This window comes from Notechis scutatus, chromosome 2 (assembly GCF_049901735.1).
Source record: "Notechis scutatus isolate UNSWTSFEM ecotype Mainland chromosome 2, rNotScu1.2, whole genome shotgun sequence".
Taxonomy (NCBI): Eukaryota; Metazoa; Chordata; class Lepidosauria; order Squamata; family Elapidae; genus Notechis; species Notechis scutatus.
Genome location: NC_142010.1, coordinates 15604325 through 15622378, shown reverse-complemented (window position 1 = coordinate 15622378; position 18054 = coordinate 15604325). Strand labels below are relative to the sequence as shown.

The 18054-nt window shown below is 44.1% G+C and overlaps 2 protein-coding genes across 2 annotated transcripts in view; both read right to left on the bottom strand.

The window, feature by feature from the left end:
- LOC113430819 (uncharacterized) overlaps positions 1-4028 on the bottom strand; it is a 52983-nt gene extending 48955 nt beyond the window's left edge. The window contains exon 1 of the mRNA XM_087953397.1: positions 3904-4028. The gene's annotated coding sequence lies outside the window, so the exon portion shown is untranslated. The remainder of the gene's footprint in view (positions 1-3903) is intronic.
- The window catches only part of LOC113429960 (uncharacterized), a 69488-nt gene that overhangs the window by 39723 nt on the left and 11711 nt on the right, over positions 1-18054 (bottom strand). The gene's annotated exons all lie outside the window — the stretch shown is intronic.

The following is an 18054-nucleotide window of genomic DNA, read 5'->3' as shown; positions in this document are numbered from 1 at the left end:
AAGATATAGAAGGATCGACAGATTGGGCGCTATCTCACAAAATGAAAAACATTGAAAAATGTTAGGTTCTACATTTAGGAAAGAAAAACCAAATGGACAGGCATAGAATAGGTGATATCTGGCTCAACAGTAGGAAGTGCAACAGGGATCTTGGAATCCTAGTGGACTTAAACAAGAGTCAGCAGTATGTTACAGTTGGCAAAAAACCCTCAAACTATCATAGACTACATTAAGAGAGGGATAGAATCAAGATCACATGAAGTGTTAGTACCACTTTATAATGCCTTGGTAAGGCCACACTTGGAATACGGCATCCAGTTTTGGTTGCCAGACATAAAAAATACCTTTGGACTCTAGAAAGAGTGCAGAGAAGAGCAACAAAAATGACTAGGATCCTGGAGGGTAAAACATATAAAGAACAGTTGCTGGAATTGGGTATGTCTTGTTTAATGAACAGAAGGACTAGGAATGACATGATAGCAGTGTTGCAATATCTAAGGATCTGCCACAAAGAAGAGAAGGCCAACCTATTCTCCAAAGCACCTGAAGGCGGGACAAGAAGCACTGGATGGAAACTAATCAAAGAGAGAACATACAACTAAAGAGAAATTTCCTGACAGTGAGAACAATTAATCAGCGGAATGACTTGTTTCCAGAAATTGTCGATGCTCCAATACTGGAGGTGTTTGAGAAGAAATTGCACAGCCATTTATCTGAAATGTTATAGGGCTTCCTGTCTGAGTAGGGGGTTGGACTAGAAGACCTCCAAGATCCCTATCATTTCAGTTATTCTGCTCCATTGTTCCCAAATTATCAAAGAAAAGACATACAGTAAGTTAAATGGCTGTGTGTCACACAAGTCCTAATTTTAGGTGAGAAAATGGACAATTCTGAAAATTTCTTTGAGTGAAGAAAATTTCGGACAAGTTTTATCAGGTTGATTGATTCTGCAAAACCTTCATTGACTTTCAATAAGTAATCCCACTTCTGGATCAACTGATTTATTGCTCTATCATTGATTGATCTAGTAGCCTGAGCCATTAACTGAATGGGACAAAACAAAGAAGAGAAAATTCTCTGCAAAGGTCGTTTCTCAACGTTTGCAAAGTGGGAATGTTTGATCTCCTTAATCCAGGCAAAAATCAGAGGATTGGAAATTATTTTGTAGCCCAAAGTACGATGATTACATGCTCTATGTGGCCATTGTCTTTGGATTTTAAAATTCTGCTTTATTTTTTAATATGGTTTGCTTATTTTTTGAACTACTGGTTATGAACAAGGCTTTTTAAAAATAGTAATGTGGCAAAGTGAGTCTTTATTTTCTTTTTTTTAATTCACAAGTTTATTAAATTTTCACCTTTAAAAAATATTCTGTATACATTTTTGCAGTTGTGACATCAGTTATACCGTTCTCCTATACATACATACGTACACTTATTTACAATTATACTTTAAAGCTTCTACTTTTGCATTATATTTTCTGTTTTCTAACCAAACATACCACTTTTCCCAGGCCATATAGAATTATCTTCCCTCTCCTGCAATTCCATTGTGAATTTATTCATTTCTGCGCAATCCATTATTTTTTTTATAATCATGTCACCTGTGAGAGTACTATCTAATTTCCAAGTTTGAGCATATAATATCCTAGCCGATTTTAAGATATGTATCATTAGACATTCATTCTCTTTCGTATATTCTTTGTTTATCCCTAATAAAAACATTTTAGGTTTGGGTACTATCTTTAGACTTATTTCCTGTAGCCAGATCTGTATCTTATTCCAGATTATTTCACTTTTGGGCAAGTCCACCACATGTGAAAGAATGTACCAGGTTTCGTTTTGCATTTCCAACACTCTTATTTTAGATTTGGATAAATTTTAGCCAATCTTGCCGGTGCAAGATGTCAACGATAGAACATTTTATAGTCTTTGCTTATTTTCATGAGCCTTGCACAACTCCAAATAAAAAAATTACAAAAAGAATGGGTCTCCAGCAGTTACTACCACTGTGATACATTTATTCCTATCACCTGAAGCACTTCTAAAAAATTACTTCTTCTAAACTCATAGTTGCAGGGGTACCTAGCAAAAGCAGTTAAGCTGTGGTCATTAAAAAAAAGAATTCCTAAACAGAATCTGAGGGTAGAAATGACAAACTATTGTGTCCCAGTGATAGTCTACAGAGGAAGTTAAGCTGGCTGACAGCAACTTGAACCTGCTGTTACACTGTCCATGTCACATAGGAACACAAAAATAACACAGTACAAACAAGGGGGAAAATAGAAGGAGAGAGAACTCTGCACACCCATTTCATTTCCTGAAGGGAGAATACAAATCTAACATTTTTTCCCTTTCTTACTTGATTTGGAGGTTCAACCACTGCTTGAGCTCCATCGTAAAAACCAGAAAACTTCATTCTTTGTTTCTCTGTAAGGAATAATTTCAAAATGTATATTTAACAAAATAAGGGGAGGTATATTACTGAAGAAAAGAAGGTAAGACAGATGGGTAATTGGAGGTAATAGGATCTTGGATTACCTCCTGAGGTGTCCTGACTTGGATTTTCCCAAGGGATCCTCCTGAAAAATAGCTCCTGAGGGGAATTTGATGGATTCTTCTTTCCCTCGCGATCACTGATCTCCACAGTGGAGCACTTCAAATAGGAGGAAGGAAAAAAGATGCAGAATTAATCAACATCACATGACACAAAGTGGATTCCGAAATTCGGAACACAACCTCAAAGCCCCCAATATCCATCTGTGTCTTTGAGTGAGAAAACAATGGAACAATGTCCTACAAGAATTGGTGGGACATCACCATATATTATGAAGGTAAGAGAAGTTTGGGAAGAAGAGGCAAAGTATTCCAATACATTCTGTATTCTCTTTTGAGCTCCCTAAAGTCTCTCACCTGCAACTTGACCTGCTCCTTCTGGTCGTCCCCCTGACTCAGGAGGAAGCCTTCAGCCAGGGCCACCGCCTGGGAACTGGTCTCTGCTCCACACTCCCTCACCCAGGCCTCCATCTCTGGGGGCAAAAGGAACAGGAGCTGTTCCAGAACAACCAGGTCCAGCATTTGAGCTTTGGTGTGTTTTTCTGGTCTCAGCCATCGCCTACAAAAGTCATAGAGTCGGCTGCAAAGTCCTCGGGGACCCTCGGTCTCCCAGTATTGAATGAACTTCCAAGGCTGGACTTCTGAAGGGAGGATGGTTTCTTCCTGCCCAGTTCTGGTCCAGATCTCCCCACCCTTCCCAGGCTGAACAGCTGAAGGGCCTTTTCTGCTTCCCTCTTTTGCAAAAGGTTGTGTCTCCATCCTTTCTCTCTTCTGCAGAGCAACTCCAAATGGGTCCAAGGACTCTTGTGGATCTCCAAGTGCCTTTTCCTTCACAGGACCATTTCTGGGGCTGCAAGACGGATCCCTGCTAGTTATTCCACTCTTCTTCTTTTTTTGCCCAAGAGAAAATTTTGGCTTGCAAAGATTTCAAATGGTATCTGAGATAGAAAGAAAAACAAACGCCAAGAATTAGAAAGAGGAATTCAGACCCTGGACCACCTTCACCCAACCTGCCCGGAGCCCCAAGCCGCTCATCCCAGCGCAGGGCCAAGGTCCCTCCGAGCAGGCCCCGGAAGGAGGCAGCTGCAGAGGCCGCCCCGCTTCTTTTCCCCTCCGGAGACAGGATTGGGCCCTCGGAGAGCCCGGTGCGAATCCTGCCTCTTCCTCGCCCGGCTTCTCTCCTCTCCTGCTGGGCCTCCGCACTCCCCCCTCTTGGGCTCTTCCTCGGAGACGGGGCCTTCCGGGCATCATCGCTTCCCCTTGCATGGAGAGCGCGGCTGGGGAGCATGGGACCCTGGAAGAGGCCGCCCCTCCCCTTTCACTCGTGGTCGTCTGGATATCCACTCACCAGAACGCCTCAACCTCTCCGGCCCCTGCAGAGCACAGGGATTAAAGCTAGCGACTGTACTGTCCTAGAGTGGCAGGCGTTTGTGACGTCACTTCCTTCCCGGCCTCACTTAAAAACCCAGTTGTGACATTCGCCCTCCAGTGGACCAGTATGGAAATGCCTGATGTTCCCTTCTCTTGGCGGAGGGCGCCCCCTTGTGGATTTGGCGCAAACTGCCAGGATTATAGAAGGAGCGGGTCTGAGGGGGGGAGAGGGCAGGGACGCTCTCAATGCCTCCCTGCCCGACAATGTCTTTGGGATCTCCAGAGGCAGCAATTTCTCCATCTTCTCCTTCCTGTGCAGATGTCTGTGGAGATGGAGAAAAACCTCTCTGGAGGATTTGAACTCACTTCCCTCAAGAACAGTCACCCTGAAGAGATTGTGGGAGGCCTCAATAGGCTCAGATCCTGTCAGAAACATCCAAAAACAAAATGAGGACCCAGTTTGTTGCGGATAATATGCTGACTTTGTAAACTGCTCAAAGACTGCTATAAAACTTTGTGGAGTGGAATACAAGTCTAAAGTGGAATTGCTATTGCTATATACTTTATCCTGAGCGTGGAACCTTTTATGAAAAGATAGATGACCATACTGAGCAAAGGACTTTCCACGTTACATGCATTTATATGGCTTCTCCCCAGTGTGAATCCTTTCATGGGAAGTAAGTTGCCTTTTTATTCTAAAATGTTTTCCAGATTCCAAACATTGATAAGGGTCCTTTTTTCTGTGAATCACTTTTTTGAGATCTAAGGGAGTTATTTCCAAGAGAATGAATGAAGGTCCCATTATAATTTTTTCCTTTCGGTTTTAATAGCATCCTTCCCTTTGTTTTATGTTAAATAGTGTTCGTTTACATGTAATTTAGATTTGATTAGCTTCATACTTTTCCATACTTTTGCACCAGCAGAAGGTGAGCTTTCCTGGTTCCAATTATTTGATTTGTTTCTCTCATGGCTTTCGAATTCCATTCAAATTCAAAATTTCTCAGTTCCATTTTTAGCATTGATCCCTTGGAACAGTTCATTGGAATCTTGATTCTCATTATTACCTTTAAAGCAAAAGAGAAATGAAAATGATAACAAGGTTAGAGAAAAAGATCAAACTGTAGAAAGTCAACAAATTTTCTTCTCAATTTTTCCGAAATTTCATTATGTTGTATTTTACATGCCTACAGTGCTGTGATATAGACATGAAGATTTCTATATTCATGACTCATGAAAGCTTTGAAAATATCTAGAAAATATCTCTGTCTTTACAGTTATCTATACATATGCGAATTTCACTCAAAGTCAGTTTTGAGTTAAGGAATAATCAGAGGAAACATCCAAGAAGGAATTAGGAAAAAGTTAAGATTTATTGGGGTGTGTTAAATTTCAGTATGGACCTGTGAGAACTGAAAGAATTTTGAAACAAGTTCCTTCTTCCCTGGTATACCTTGGAGCAGCTGCTATATGGCATGTGTCTGGCGGGCAGGACCCCTGCTCGACCTGTTCCTTGGATCCCTGTGATGAGACTTTGGGGCGAAATCCCTTGCTTGAAGCCTCCCCATTAGCTTGTAAACTTTCTGCGCACCAAGACTGGAAAGGTTGGGAGGCTCAAGAAAGGGTATTTCAAGTCTCATCAGCTTGCAAAGGCTGTTCAGCCAGATCAGGTACAGGTCTCAGCAGAGAACAGACAGTTAAACTGCTTTAGTGTGAGATCATGCAAGATCAGTCATGCAAGATCTCATGCTACTGATCTCACACTACAGTACTTTAGGCCTTCTGGGCTGCCACAGCAAGGCTCACTAGAGCTGTGGGAACGGGAGTGGGAAATAGAGATAGTTGGGTATTTGTAGCCAAAATAAAATTCCTTTGCCTGTGAACCAACGACGTTCTCACCAGGTGCTGGGGAGGCATGGACAGAAACCAACTGGACTGGAGACTGTGACCTGATTGGATCATGTGATGGACAAGTGGATTGGGGAAAAGAACTTTGGCTTTTGAATTGGGTGGGGAAAACCTAGGGACCTTCAAATCAGGTTTTCTCCAGCTGTGCCAATATGGCATGCCTAATAAATTCTTACTTTGAGGAACACTGTGACCTCAGGATTTTGATTTCATTGAGACTGTTCCTTGGAAACCTGACACTGTGTTCTTTGCAAACTGAGGAGTGCGTAAGATAGAATAACTGAAGGCAAATTGTTCCACTTTTCTCCTTCTTTCTGAGTTGTTTCTCTCCTTGATTAATTTCCACCCATCACTTATTGTCTTATCCTCAGATGCTTTGGAGAATAGCTTGACGCCCTGTACACTGTGACAATCCCTGAGATATTGGATCATTGCTATCATGTCACTCCCTAGTCTTTCTTTTCATCTAAGTACCCAGTTCCAGCAAGTGTTCTTTAGCCTCCAGTTTCATAGAATGGAATGGAACGGCATAGAATGACACAGTTGGAAGGGACCTGGGCTGTCTTGTTGTCCAACCCCTTGCTTAGGCAGACAAATCTTTCACTACTTTCACCCTATGTTTTCTGCAAATGCACCAAAGCAGGGAAAGGTACTGATGGCTCACTACATTGTCACAATGTAAGTCTCAGCAGGGTGGGGTGAGGGAATAGGTAGGGCCAAGTGTCATGCCCCTGATGAAGACTGACTCTGAGGGAGAAGAGGAACAACTAACGGAGTGGAAGTGTGGCTCCAGAGGTGGTGGAGGCGGGCTGGGGAAGGGCAGAGGCCAGCTGAGCAGTCAGAAGAGGACCCAGGCCCACCCCCTATCCATCCTAGGGTACACAGGGAGGAGAGGATCAGGGGAAAACGTGATCTACTCAGGAGGAGAGGGCCATGATCCTCTTCATGGGTTGCAGGTGTGAGATTTGCATAAGAGTTTGGACCTGTGTGCTAACAAACGCTGGAGACAAATTAGTGTTTTATTCCTAGATGAGGTTTATCTTGGTTGGCGTTCTTCCAACAGACTGTACCTGGTTATCTTCCTGAAGTTTGTAATTATTTATCCTGGTCTGTCATGGAACTTTATTCAGTGCAGTTTGTTTTTGGTTTTTGCTTCATTATCTGCTCTTTGAATTTGAATGTTATTTTGAAAATAGTTTAATTTTCAACTGTGAACAATTAAACAGTGAAGCCAAGTTGAAGGCATTAAAGGACCTTTATTTATGTTTTGGTTTTTGTTATATTTTTGATACACTCCGGGTTATCACACCAATGTTGCAGCACCTCTGCTGTCATTCATAAGTGTGGACGGCCATAGTGCAGCAACATTCGTAGTCACATTGCATGAGGCTTTTGTTCTTGAATTACATTGGCAGAATGCTCTTCCATGGCCTGAATGTGAAAGTTCTGTTCTCACACAATTTTGGGATGTTTTAGAGGACAAATGACAACACATTCATCTCACATGACCTCCAGATAACACATAAAAGCACACCTTGTTCTTTTCATAAATTGAAATAGAAATGGAAAAATACACATAAGAAATGGCACAGAAAGCATTTAAGCAAAGAGACATTGACTCTTTCCTTCCTTGGAGTATGGGGAGGGCAGTTCCTTTCTTCCTCCATCCCAGGAGATGATATCTGATTAGTGATTTTTGATAAAAAATAATAATTATAATCTGTCTACTTGAACTCTGCTTGAGGACTAGAAAACTCTTACCCAGAGAGACCACGTTCCTATGGTTTTCAAGCATGACCTCCGAATGCAGTGCTTTATGGTCACGATCCAGCTGAGACCATTCTTCCTCAGAGAAATACACAGCCACCTCCTCGAAGGACACAAGACTCTCCTGAGCACGGAAAAAAATAACAGAACAGGGATATTCACAAGATCTGTTCATCTTCATGAATATTTTAGAAGAGGATTAAAAGGGGAACCCATCACATTTGCAAACAAGACCAAATTGACAGGCATACCATGTTTGTTTATACAACCAAGGATTGTCTTAGCCTTTTTGGCTGCTGCCACAAACAGGTGACTCGTTTTTTAGGAGGGAGGGTGTTAGAATTTTATTTTTATTTTTTATACAACTCTTCAAGTGAGCAATATGGTTCCAGGTTACAATATATGTTCTGTTTATTAATGTCTGGATGTGCCGTTTTTGTTGCAGAGTCTCTTTGCTGTTCAGCCAACTCCAATTGTGTCTGAACTTTGGCCAGTTCTGCCTGTTGGTTGGCTTGGGCTTTGGCCATTTCTACTTGTTGTTCGGCCTGGGCCTTGGCCATTTCTGCTGCTTTAGCTGCTATTTCTGCCTGTTGAGCCACTACTGTCTCTGTGGCGCATAGATCTGCGTCTGCTACAGCAGCTTCTACTTCAGCTTCTGTAGCCCGGTCAGCATAACTTGCAGCTTTGGAGGCCTTAGATGCGCTGCTACTATGGGAGGATGCTCTAGAAGGATGATGAGAGCTGGCAGTAGAGAATTGGCATGAGACAGTGGAAACTGCTTGCGATCTAGCTGGTTTGGGGTGGAGGGAGGAGGCTTTCTTTGAATGGTGGGAAGAAGCTGCTTGTGATTGAAGACCTATGTCGGATGTGGCCAACTCTCTTGATACTTCTTCCCTCTGTAGCGCATTGAAGATCTCAACCTGGAGGAAGTTTCTGCCTTCCCGAATGCTGTCTTCGCATTCATTGTTTGCCTCCTTGAAGCAATGAATGTGGTCTTGGAGCTCTGGGTCTTCCAGGCTCGACTGCATGTATTTAAGCTTATTTTCACTGTCCCTCCACTGTGCAAGATGCTCCTCTAACTCCTTCTGCATTAGGAAGAGGTTCTTGAGGGGCAACTTGCTTTTGGGGGTGTTGAAGATCTTGACCAGCTCCGTACATGCGTCTGCAAGATGGTGATACTGCCTGTTGCAATCCTCTCTGAAGCGTGTCACCGCGGGTTGGGTGAGCTTCCTATGCCGTCTGAGATCGTAGGCTTTGTGAGGTATTGCTGCTTCTCCAGAGGTTTGGACATCTGTTAGATCGGGTACAAAAGAGACGCGAGACCAGTGTACTTCAAGCTCTTTATTTCATGTATAGATCTGTACAAAATCTTGGAGCCGCGGCAACCCTTCATATAGGGATTGCTTGCGGCTCGCCGGCCAATGACAGGTCTTTGAATCTCCCACGATTGGCTCGGCCAATTCTCAGTGATTCTCAGTGGACCAATCACTGCTGTTCAGTGGACCAATCAAAATGCTGTCTGTGTGGACCAATCAGAAATCAGTATTTGGAGTATGTTAATACAGAACACCCCTCCCCTCTTGGTTCAGTCCTACAGGACGTAGTCATGTAGTCCCGTAAGTAGGCGGGGCTCCGTACTTGCCTACTTGACCTGCGCAGCTCAGTTGTTGTTTGGTCTTTGACCGGTTCAGATGGATTCCTTGTCACTGTCGTCCTCCTCGATGGAACCGCCTGGAAGGGTGAGTCAGGCCTATCGCTGAAACTCCCACCCGGTCTACCTGGGTCGGTCGAGTTGTCAGCTCCGCTGTTCCCACCCGGTCTTTCCGGGCTGGTTGAGCTGGCTTGGCTGCTCCTTCCAGGTGAGGCTTCGTCCGCAGAGGGTTCCCGTCTACCGATGTTGTCTGCCGGTAAGTATTGCTGGTTTATTTTTGGTTGGGGGTGTTCGGTTTGTGTTTTGGGATTTTCTTCTTCTCTTGGATTACTGTTTGGTTTTTTTACCTCTGGTTTTTTTTATTAATGTTTGTTTGTGGTGTTTGTGTGCTGGCCATGTTGTCGGCGGTTGTTCTGGACCTTAGTTGGTCGATGTGTCGTTTCCAGCTTCTTCCATCGTCTGTTTGTAGCCGGTATGATTGGGGGCCCGTTACTTGGGTTATTTTTGCTGGTACCCAGAGCAGGTCCCCTGTGAAGGTTTTTGCATAGACTGCGTCTCCTGGGGTAAAGATTCAGTATTTGCTAGACGAGTCTGGTGGTTTCTTGGGGTGGTATGTGGGGTGCAGTCTGCCTAGTTGGGATCGTAATTTTCTGCCCATCAATAGTTCTGGTAGGCTCTTATTCGTCGTTGTGCTGGGAGTTATGTGTTGCATTAGTAGTAATTTATTTATTTTGTCGTGTATGTCCCCGGTTTCAATTTTTTCTATTGCGTTTTTTGTATAACGAACCACGCGTTCTGCCCGCCCGTTTGCTGCCGGATGAGCGGGTGCTGTCAACGCATGCCGTATGCCCCTTTCAGCCAGGAATTTCTCGAATGCCAGTGAGGTAAATTGTGGCCCGTTGTCTGACACTAGTACGTCCGGTAGTCCATGGGTGGTAAACAGTTTGGTTAGTTCCTTGATAATGGCCTCCGTGGTGGTGGATTTCATGACGCTAACCTCCAGCCAGTTTGAGTAAGCGTCAACCGTTATTAGGAATGTGTATCCCTTTGTAGGTCCAGCAAAGTCTATATGGACCCTAGACCACGGGCCTCTGGGGGTCTCCCACTCTAGAGTCGGTGCGGGGGGAGGGTTTGGTCTGGATTCCTGGCATTTTCTGCATGATGCCACCCAAGTTTCAATATGTTTGTCCATCCCTGGCCACCAGGCATAACTCCTGGCCAGGGCTTTCATTTTGACTATGCCAGGATGTCCCTCATGCAACATAGTCAACGCTCTTTTTTGTAATGTTTCAGGAACCACAACCCTGTCCCCCCATAGTATGCAGTCCCTCTGTGTGAATAGTTCGATCTGCCGGTTTTGGAAGGTTTTAAATTGCTCGCCGCCGTCGGTTTCCAGCCACCCTTTCTCCACCCAATTCAAAACCTGCGCCAGATGCTTCTCTTTATTAGTCTCTTTGGCAATGTCTGATGCGGTCAGGGGTGGATTGGGTAATGTTTCTATATGCAGCGTAGATGTTGTGGGTGCCGGGTCTTCTTCCAGGTCGGGCAGGGGGGAGCGGCTCAGTGCGTCTGCATGTGCGATGCTTTTTCCCGGTCGGTGTAGCAGCTGGTAGCTTTAGGTGGCAAGGAACTCGGACCACCTTGTCATCCTTGGTGATAATATGTTCGGGGTGGCCTTGTTCGCTGCCAGTTCTCCTAGAAGCGATTTATGGTCAGTGATAATGGAAAATGTCCTACCATATAGGTATTCGTGGAACCGCTTCACGCCGGTGATCACTGCTAGTGCCTCTTTGTCCAGTTGGCTATAATTCCTCTCGGGTTTGGACAATGTCCTTGAGAAGAAGGCGATTGGCGCTTCTCTCCCGTCTGGCAGAGTGTGGCTTAGGATGGCTTCGACACCAAAGGGTGAAGCGTCACAGGTTACGGCCAAAGGTAGGGTTTCGCTGTATTGCATGAGGATTGCGTCTGATGTTAGAAGGTCTTTTATTTTCTGGAAGGCATTTTCTTCCCACTTTCCCCAGGACCAGGTGGCTGTTTTGTCCAGCAGCCTATGTAGGGGTTCCACTGTCGTTGCCTTCTGGGGCAGGAAAACATTGTAAAAATTAATGAGTCCAAGAAAAGCCTGCAGCTCCGTTTTATTCTGAGGTCTAGGGGCTTCTTTGATAGCTTTGACCTTTTTTTCTGTGGGGTGGATTCTGTTTTTGTCCAGTAGGTACCCCAGGAATTCTACTTTCTCTGTGCACAGTTGTCACTTCTCTTTTTTAAGCCTGGATTCCCCAACGGGTGTTAAGGAAAACAAACTAAACAGAATGTACAGCGAAGTCAGATAGGCAGACAGGTAAATGTGTGAGATAAGTTTTCTAGTTAACACGCAGTAAAAATACAGATACGCTTGTGCTATCAAAAATATAGTTTATTCCATTTAAGAATTATAGCATAGTCAAAATAAACGGTTCATTAGTCTTATATCAATTTCAGTCAAGTCTTGCCGGGGATACTCTATTTGCCAAAGTCCGTGTTGAATAGCCAATGTCAGTTCACTTACAATAAATCAGTCCAATCTTTTTACTATCTCTCCGTTGAGAAAAATCAACACTCCTTCTTCTCTCCCCTTTTCAGCAAGAACGCAGTCATCAATCCATTCAGTAATTAGAGATCAGTAGGCCAGAGAGAGAGAGCTGCAATGGCCTCGCTTCTTATATAGTGCTTTTACAACCACACCCTTAATTACATTCTTGCTGTTAAAGTTACACACACTTTAACTAACAAACCATGATACCATATTTATTATTTTTACCCAAACCAGTTAGGGTAAACAATGTTATCCCTAACACCTTTAGCCTGGTGTCTTTAAATTTCTGTAGGACCCCCCTTAGGCGGCTCTCCAATTGGTTTTTGTTTTTATCGGACACTAACACATCATCGAAGTAGGGCACCACCCCTTTTATTCCTTGTAATACTCTCTCTATTAGACTCTGGAATACCCCTGGTGCCACGCTGACTCCGAATTGGAGTCTTTTGCATAGGAATGCCCCCCGGTGGGCCCGATGGTTTGTGCCTCAGCAGTCTCGGCGTCGACTGGCAGCTGCTGGTATGCCTGTGCCAGATTGAGTTTTGCGAAGACTTTTCCTCCCCCCAGTGAGTGTAGTAGGTGCTGTACCACCAGAACGGGGTAACCGCTCTGCTGCAGCGCATGGTTGAGGGTGGCCTTGTAGTCACCACAGATCCTCACGGACCCGTCCGGCTTAATTGGGGTGACTATTGGGGTTTCCCACCGGACGTGGTCTATCGGCTCTAAGACCCCTTGTGCGATGAGCTTGTCCAATTGCTCATCGATTTTGGGTTGGAACGCGAAGGGCACTCGCCGTGGCTTAAGGTGGATTGGGGCAATGTTCGGGTTCAGTTTGAAAGAGATAGGGGACCCACGGTACTTGCCTAAGTCACCATTGAAAACCTCCTGGAAGTCCCTCATGAGCATCTCCTCCCAGTCTGCTTCAGCGATGTGGTTGATACCAGTCACCTCGATCCCCAATGGCATGAACCACTTCAGTCCCAGCAGGCTTGGGCGGTCTTTATCCACAATGGTGAGCGGAAGTACCTCTGTGTGCCCTTTGAAGGCCACTTTAAAATGTCCAATCCCGACCACGGGAATCCGTTTTCCCTGGTAATCCTTCAGGGTCAGTTTCTGGCTTTCTAATTCGTGTTTGTGGATGGTGGGCACCAAACGGTTGATTGTACGCCATGAGACCATGGAGAGGTAGGATCCGGAATCTACCTCCATCCCGCACGGTTGACCCTCGATGCTTACCTCCACATGCATCTTCCGGGCATCGATTGTGTCTGAATGCCCGATGATTACCGTCTGATGGGTCTCTTCTTTACGCCGGGTTTCGCTGAACCGCTTGTTCCTTCCTTCTCGGCTCCACCGGCTTTCTGCGTGTCGGTCTCTGGTCCTGGGGGGGTGCTGTCTTGTCTCCAGGGGCTGTGATTTCTCTTGTTTCGGCATACTTTGGCGATATGTCCCCGTTTGTCATACAGTGAAGGCAAATGGCGTCGAGGAACTGGCACTCTGAGCGGGATGGTCGCCTCCGCACCCGGCACACTGGAACCCCGACTTACGACCTCTCCATTCTCGCGTTCCCGCTCCGCTTGTAGTCTATGGATCTCCTCATCCTCGGTCTCGGAGGAGTCGATGTCCCCGTGGTGTGTAGTGGTGGCCTTGTGGCTGGCCTCTGGTCGTTTTTCTGGGGTTGGCGTCATTTCTGCGGTCGTTGGCTGGTCTATTGCGTTCATCTGCCACATCTTGGCCGCTGACTGTTTTGCTGCCTCGGCTGCAGTTGCTTTGTCGATGGCCTCGGTGACTGAGATGTCCGCTTGTGCCATCAGCCGAGTCTGGAGTATGGGGTCCCTGAGTCCAAGGATCACGCGGTCTCGCAGGGCCTCGTCCATGTCGGTGAACCCGCACATGCCCCCGAGGTTTCTTAGGGTGGCCACGAAATCACCAATGCTCTCGCCTTCCTTCTGATCCCTCCGGTAGAACTCGTGCCGCCTGATGAGGTTGGGTACGGCGGGAGCGTAGTGATTCCGCAGCAATAGGTCTAGATCGGTCCAGTCTGTCTCCTTCACATCTCGGGGCTTGGCTAGAGCTTTGGCCATTTTGAACACTGCGGGCCCGCAGTGTGTCAGGAACACGGCCCTCTTTTTCTGATCATTGGCATCTTTCAAGTTACTGCTCTCGAGGAACATGAGGAATCGATGGATGTATGATTCCCAGTCCTCGGCTGCTTGATCGAAGGGTGCGGGTGGCAAGTTGCTGCCGGCTATCTCGTCGGGGTTTCAGCGTTGATTCGCCACATGCTCAGCTGGTCTCTTTGTCTCACTATCCCATCCTCGTCGCCATTGTTAGATCGGGTACAAAAGAGACGTGAGACCAGTGTACTTCAAGCTCTTTATTTCATGTATAGATCTGTACAAAAACTTGGAGCCATGGCAGCCCTTCATATAGGGATTGCTCGCGGCTCGCCGGCCAATGACAGGTCTTTGAATCTCCTGCGATCAGCTTGGCCAATCACAGTTGATTCTCAGTGGACCAATCACTGCCGTTCAGTGGACCAATCAAAATGCTGTCTGTGTGGACCAATCAGAAATCAGTATTTGGAGTATGTTAATACAGAACACATCTAAAACTGGTTTTTGGAAACTGGCTCCACGTTTACATCTGGGGTGGGTGGAGGGTTCGAGTCTTCTGGTACTTCAGGGACATCTGTAATGGCTGAAGAAGTTGCCATGGTTCAGAAAGTAAGAGTTTCTGCTAAATTTAGTACTTGAGCACATAGGTGGCACTGCACAATATGGCTGCTTTTAGGGTGTGTTGCGTGCTTGCTACACAAGTGGGCACTGTTGTTGAGTAGTAGGCTGTTGTTGCTGAGTCTGAAGACGTGAGAGCAAAATGCAAGGTTACCTGTTAGTGTTGCTTACTAGGTCTGGAAGACACTGTTGCTAAGCACAGGTTAGGCTGCAGGTAGTACTGGAACCTTGCATTAAGTTGCTTAATGTTGCCACAATAATTAAAAAAAGGGAATTTTCATTGGTTAAACACTGATTAAATTTGCGAAACTCCCTATAGTTTTTATAAAAATTTGTAAAAAAGTTTTGATAAAATTGGCAGACAAGTCTTTGAATTCTCTAGGAAATTTCTCCTAAACCACCAGATGGTGCTGTGGGATGCTTTGCTTAAGTCTGTAGCGGGGAGGGTGAGCCCCAGAGGAATGTATTGCTTCCTTGCTGGAAGAGAAATTCATCAAACGAATACAACACTCCAAAGGTTGCATGCAGAGTTATACTTTTAAATTTAAATTTAAATCCTGTGTTCGTATAGCTGTTTGAATTAGCTTTGCGTCTTGGGAAGGGGGAATGGGCTCCTTCGCTTTGAAGATGGTCCTTCAATTAATGAATTATGAGCCCCAATAAAATGACCAGAGTGGTTGTAAAAATAGCTGGAGAGGCTTCTCTTATTGCCTCTGAGCTGGAGCATAGAGCTTAAGAAATGCTAAGCTTTTCAAGTTAGAATGAGCAGAGCAGATTTAGCTTTTCTTTTAGAACACAATAAGAAATTACTTTTTGACTCTTCATCTGCATTTGAGAGGAGTTTGTAGGTAGTAACTGAGGGAAGACATGGGTACATGGGTCATAACTAGCTCCTCCCTTTGTTTGGTTCTTTCTGAGTTAGGAGCTGTAACTTGAGATACAGCACTTGTCTCGCTGAAGAGAAAAGGGGGGATTTGCCCCTTCCTGGCCAAGATGAGAGGTTTGAGGGAGAGAGAACTAAAGTACAAAGGAATAGCATGCACATTTACTCCTGGATTCACTATTGCAGATCTCAGGGCTTCAGGATTCCAGATTTTTTAATCCATCTTTTAACTTTTTAAGGAATCAAGATTAATCATCCTTCTACTGTTCTGCTTATTAATGTCTGGATGGCATAAAGCAGACAGAGTAACTCCACAAAGCATCCATACAAAGTCTTTTTATTGGTTCATCAGACATCCTATCAACTCACATTTATGATGAGGTTCTTCTTAATGTCCAATCCTTTGCATATCTGAATTGTGGTGCATAAAGATGGTTATCTCTTTCATCCCATATCGTAGAGGCAGGAAGTAGAGCTGCTACCAGGAGGCTGTGTTCAGGCAAGAGGAGGGAGCCTCCCCAACCCAACAAGGGTCAATTTAGTGACCAATCAGGATTACAGATGTGGCTACATGACATGAACATTTCCCAGGATACCTTAACTACATTTACCATGATGCATTCCCTTAAGGGCAGTGATCCCCAACCTTTTTTTGCGCCGCGCCCGGTGCCGGCATCAGCTGGGCGCCGCGGCCCGGTACCGGCATCAGCTGGGCGCCGCCATCTTTTTTGATGAAAAGTGCTTCCGGTGACTCACCGGAAGCACGTTTTCATCAAAAAGATAGCGCATGCTCGGTGAGCTTTTCCGGTAGAAATGGCTTTCTACCCGGAAAAGCTCACCAAGCGCTAGCGCCGCTTATCTTTTTGATGAAAACGTGCTTCCAGTGAGCTTTCTACCGGAAAAGCTCACCGGAAGCACTTTTCATCAAAAAAAGATGGCGGCGCCCAGCAAGCCAGCGGCCCGGTAGTTGTTCCGTGGACCGGTACCGGTCCGCGGACCGGTGGTTGGGGACCCCTGCTTAAGGGGACAGCTCTCAAATCCTAACTATCCCAAATCCCATTAACTCTAAACTGTCTGGACAGCACAACATACATACATAGTGAGAGTTACATTTCTAGCTTTATTATCTAGTTTTGTATCAAATCATTATGTATTCCATTTTTCTTTTAATAAATTTTCGCTTCCTATTTTTCATTCATTAATCCAGTAACAAAAACATTTTCATCCTAAAACTATTTATCCCGTTATTGTCTTTCCATCTTACCACCTATTTTATTTTACATATTTTCTTCTTTTACTTTCTCAAAGCCGATGTATAACAAACAAAAATAAAATAAAATTAATATCAATATAATCATTATTACCTTCCAATTAATAATTCCCTATTTACTATTTTAGATGCATGTTTCTCTTTTACCCCCCATTCAGAGTCCACATGGTATTTCCTCCCAATCTACAATGAATCTTATATTTATTCCAAGGATATTAATATAACCATTTCATATTTCCTCTTTGTTTCCATTTAGCCAAATGTTACCTATGGAATTATATTTAATTTTCATTCAATACCTTTTTAATCATAATAGAGCAATCTCACTGCAAATACTTACATTTACAATATAATAATTTATAATTTATCATATTGTTTTTTGATATCATTTGTATAATTACATCTATTTCATATTTAATATATGGAAAAATAAAAAGATTTAATACAATCATCTTAATTTCTTATTCTTTCATCATTTTTCTCATCATACAATTATATATTCTTAAGTGAGTTCTTATTCCCCTTTAATTCCAATTAAGCTTATTTATTTTTAAAAGTAAATCCCAATAAACTTTAAACTTCAAAACTCCCCAATCTATATTTCTAAAAAAACAACATACATTTCCATATGGAACCCCCCGCCCCTTTATTTTATCTTTAACTATTTTGTCTCTTAATCTCTTGGCCTCTATTTTCTTCTACTTTTAGCCTGTTTTCCCTTTTCTATGCTTTTTGGATCCTTTCTCTTATCTTTTCTTCCCCTATTAAGTGAATGCGAGATGAAAACAAAAATACTTGTTTTTAAATGATCATCCATTCAGACTGCCAAGGTCTCCCTCAGTTAGTTTTTGAGCCATGTTTCATATAATCTATTTTTCCCGCCCAGGTGTAAAACCTTTAATTTTTCTCCACATTAAATTTCACTTTGTTGGATTCAACCTTGTCTCATTTAGAGCAGAAAGGCACAATATGCATACACATAATAATCTATAGACACAGGTTACAATGCAGTACTGCAAGCTGATTGCCCAGGAGCCAGGAGTTCGGTTCCGACTGGCTCATGGTTGATTCAGCCTTTAATCTTTGTCAGGTCGGTAAAATTTGGACCTAGATTTCTTCGGACAATATCCTGACTTTGTAAACTGCTCAAAGACTGCTATAAAGCTTTGTGGAGTGGAAAATAAGTCTAAAGTGGAATTGCTTTTGCTATGTATTTTATCCTGCGCGTGGATTCTGATATGAGAAGTAAGAGAATTGCTGTTAGTAAACATCTTTCCACACTCCATGCATTTATATGGCTTCTCTCCTGAGTGGATCATCTTATGGGCAATAAGACTACATTTTT